Below are 3,512 nucleotides of genomic sequence, written 5' to 3'. Positions count from 1 at the left end.
GTATCTTCCCCCAAAAGTTCAAGGCATCATATTATAGTGACACATGAATACATGTGTTTATAACAGCACAAATCACAATAGCTAAATCTTGGAAGCAGCCTATATGGCCATAAACAGATGAACAGAGAAAGTGTGGTATTTACACATAGTGGAATACTAGTCTGCCATAAAGATAAACTTGAGTCATTTATAGAAAATGGAAGGGCCGGGCTGGCAAACACCTGCCTGGCAAGCGCAAGGTCCTGAGTTCAATTCCTGGTACCTATAAAAGAAAATAGATGCACCTTGAGACCATAATGTTCACTGAAATAAATCAGACACATGGGCCTACATATGGCATGGTTTCTCTTATATGAGAAATACAGGACTGAAGAATTAGATCCTGTTTCATCAAGATGGTGCTGCTGGAGAGCGAGCGGTTCCTGACCGAGCTGACCAGGCTCTTCCATAAGTGCCGGACGTCGGGCAGCGTGTTCATCACCCTGAAGAAATATGATGGTCGAACCAGATCCATCCCAAAGAAGGGCTCTGTGGAGGGCTTTGAGCCTGCGGATAACAAATGTCTGTTGAGAGCAACGATGGGGAAAAAAAGATCAGCACTGTGGGTTGAATCCAGGGCCTTCAAACTTACCTATGTACCCAATTTTGAGACAGGATTTGGTTAAATTGCTCCAGCTGGCCTTGAATTTAAGCTCCCCTGCAGCATCTGCCATCCAAAGTGAGCTCTAAAGAAGTGAATAAGTTTCAGATGGCCTATTCAAACCTGCTGAGGGCTAACATGGATGGGCTAAAGAAGAGAGACAAGAAGAAGAGTAAGAAGGCCAAAACACCACAGTGAACGGCTCTGGGTTCTCTGCTCTTACCAGTTAACCAATAGATTACTGTTTTTCCTTTTGGCCACAAAGCTTGATTTTTGGCTTCCCTGTGGCAATGATTTTCATGTGAGATGAGGGTCATTTTGGAGAGAAAAAGGTTATAGTGTACAGGGTAGTTGTGGTAAGAAACTCGCTCAGATCTGTGCTGCATGGTTGTGTTCTTAGTTTCAAAGGCCTCTGTAACCAGTTCCCTGAAGAGCAATTTGTCATTAAATATTTGTTCCCCCCCTCCAAAAAAAGAAAAGAAATACAAAATATAAATAAAGAAAAAAAAAAAAAAAGAAAGAGAACACAATGCTTTCTGTGATTCCGGTTATAAACTGAACTGGACAAGGATGGAATTCAATTTCCCTATAGGGTACCACTGTAACAGGAAATAGGGAAACAGATCCTTCTCAGATGGGCAGGGAGTCAGGGGACAGAGGGAGGCAGGAGGGAGCGGAAGGGAAAGGAGGAAGAACGAACTGAGGTGCGTTCTGTACACCCACCAACTCCACGCAAGGGGTGTAAGCTGGATGGGTGGCCAACGTGTGCTAATACAAGAGACAGAAACAAAAATAAAAGATGCAGTCACCTCTTTACTGACCTTTCCTCCAGCATGGCCGCACCTGCAGTTCCTGGGGATGAGGGTATAACATATGAATTTGGGCAGGGGAGGAAGCACTTCAGCCCCCAGCAGAGCGCATGGCCCCGGGGCGCACTGCCCTGTCCTGGCCACTTTTCCTGCAGCATTGTGAGGCTAGAGGATCTTCTCCTCCTGCTTCCCGTCCCCGGTAGGGCCTTGGGTTTCCACTGCCCCGGAAGCAACCTGAGCTGTGGCGAGCCAGTTCGGGCTGTCTTCCTTCCCCATGCATTGGCAGGGTGGGCCCAGAAGGGTCCGTGTGGCTTTATCCTCAGGGTATTTCATAAGCTGTAAGGGCAGATCCTTGGGCAACCGGTAATGGGGGGGGGGGGCGGTCGGCAGGGAAACCATGTGGGCCTTTGGTGTTCCGACTACCTCAGGGTCACGCCATCCCAACTTCCTTTCTTGCCGATTCGGGCCTTGAACAGGTGATGTTTCACTAGGACAAGGCAGTGTGTCCGATACTTCGTGCACGGGACACAGTACTACGTAACTCTTCCAGTCTGGGTTCACCTTCTTCCTTTCAGGAAGGGACCCGGATGTGCTGCCCTGCTGAGTCCAGGGTGCTCATGCCCCCGCGTAGCTGTTGTCTCAGATCCATCACCTGACTTTCCCGGCATCAGACGAAGCAGGTGTTTTCACATCTGCTTGATGTGGAGGTGTGGCGAGGTGGACAGAGGCCACACGGTGTGGAGGGGAAGAGGAAGGACCGGACCCCAGGCGCGGGACCTGGAAGGCGAATGCTTCCCGTTGAACTTCTCTTCCTTGTATGACCCACAGAGCGCGCCTCTTAGCTTCCAGCAGTGGAGGATCAGCCTTCACGATGGCAGTGCAAAGAGAACGGCCACTGTGCGGCTGAGAAGGCAAAGGTGCGGGAGCTTTCTGGGTGGGTGTGGCACCACAGGCCGGTCCGGTCCCTTGCTTTCGGAAATCGCACAACAGCAACAAAGCCAGTAAGTATGTGCACACTTCCAAAGAAAGGAATAGGCAGAAAGAATTATTAAAATAGAAGAGGACCTGCAGGATAGCTCAGTAGACCAAGCAACTGCTTAGGCAAGCGAAGGGACCAGGGTTCGATTCCCAACACCACATGCAACACCAGCCCCGCCCCTGGGCACAGTGAGCCAGCCACCAAGACCGGACATGGTAGCGCATGCCTGTAATCCCAGCGCTGGGGAGGCTGAAAACAGGATCACCACAAATCCAAGCTGCGTAGTGAGACCCTATACCAAATACATGAAAATAAGTAAATAAATAAAATACTATAAGAGTAGCTCAAAATATCCAAGGTGAGAAGTTACATGAAACAGCATCCATAGGAGCGCCAGAGACCAGGACAGCCCAGGGTGGTGCACCTCTAACATGTCAGCAGTGTCCACTTGCAGAAGGAAGGGCTCACCCAAAGCACAGCCCCCTGACCGGGAGCTGGGACAGGCAAGGGCCCGGGCAACCTCTCTCCAGTGCAGTGAAATGCAGGAAAGCAGAAGTGCCACACAGCCCTTTCTGAAGGAGCAGTTTGTGTAGCAGCAGAAGTGAAATTATGTGAGTTTTGAAACGTGGAGAGCTCAGGAGCCTGCTGTGCTGGCCCTGCACCCCTGGGCATGCTGAGACAGACAGTGATTGAGACTGGGCTTGGTGACAATCCTAGCTCTTGGGAGGCTGTAAACAGGCGGATCACTACGAGTCTGATCTAGTAGTGAGACCCTGAACATCCTCTAGACCCTTCCCTAAAATACAAAAATAAATAACCCTAACAAAACAAAACAGGAACTAGGACAGCATTTATGCAAAGAAAAGAAGAACTGATGGAAATGAGCATAAAAGAAAAACTGGAAAGGAGGAGTAAGGCTAATAGAGACAGAGCACCTATTAGAAAGCCATGTGTTGCCAGTTGCTGCTATGGTGTCTCTCGGGTAGATGGTTGTTCAAAAAGAAGGGGGTGGTGAATGAAAGCAAGAGACAGGAAAAGGAATATTGTGGGACTGTCCTGCTTCAAGGTTGTATATGGTGAGATT

At 49.3% G+C, this 3,512-nt stretch overlaps 1 pseudogene; it reads left to right on the top strand.

The window, feature by feature from the left end:
• Positions 1-388: 388 nt before the first annotated feature.
• LOC101588270 lies at positions 389-838 on the top strand (annotated as a pseudogene).
• The last annotated feature ends 2,674 nt before the right edge of the window (positions 839-3,512 follow it).

This window comes from Octodon degus, unplaced genomic scaffold (genome assembly GCF_000260255.1).
Source record: "Octodon degus isolate 3935 unplaced genomic scaffold, OctDeg1.0 scaffold00006, whole genome shotgun sequence".
Taxonomy (NCBI): Eukaryota; Metazoa; Chordata; class Mammalia; order Rodentia; family Octodontidae; genus Octodon; species Octodon degus.
This window is presented reverse-complemented; position numbering and strand designations above follow the sequence as displayed.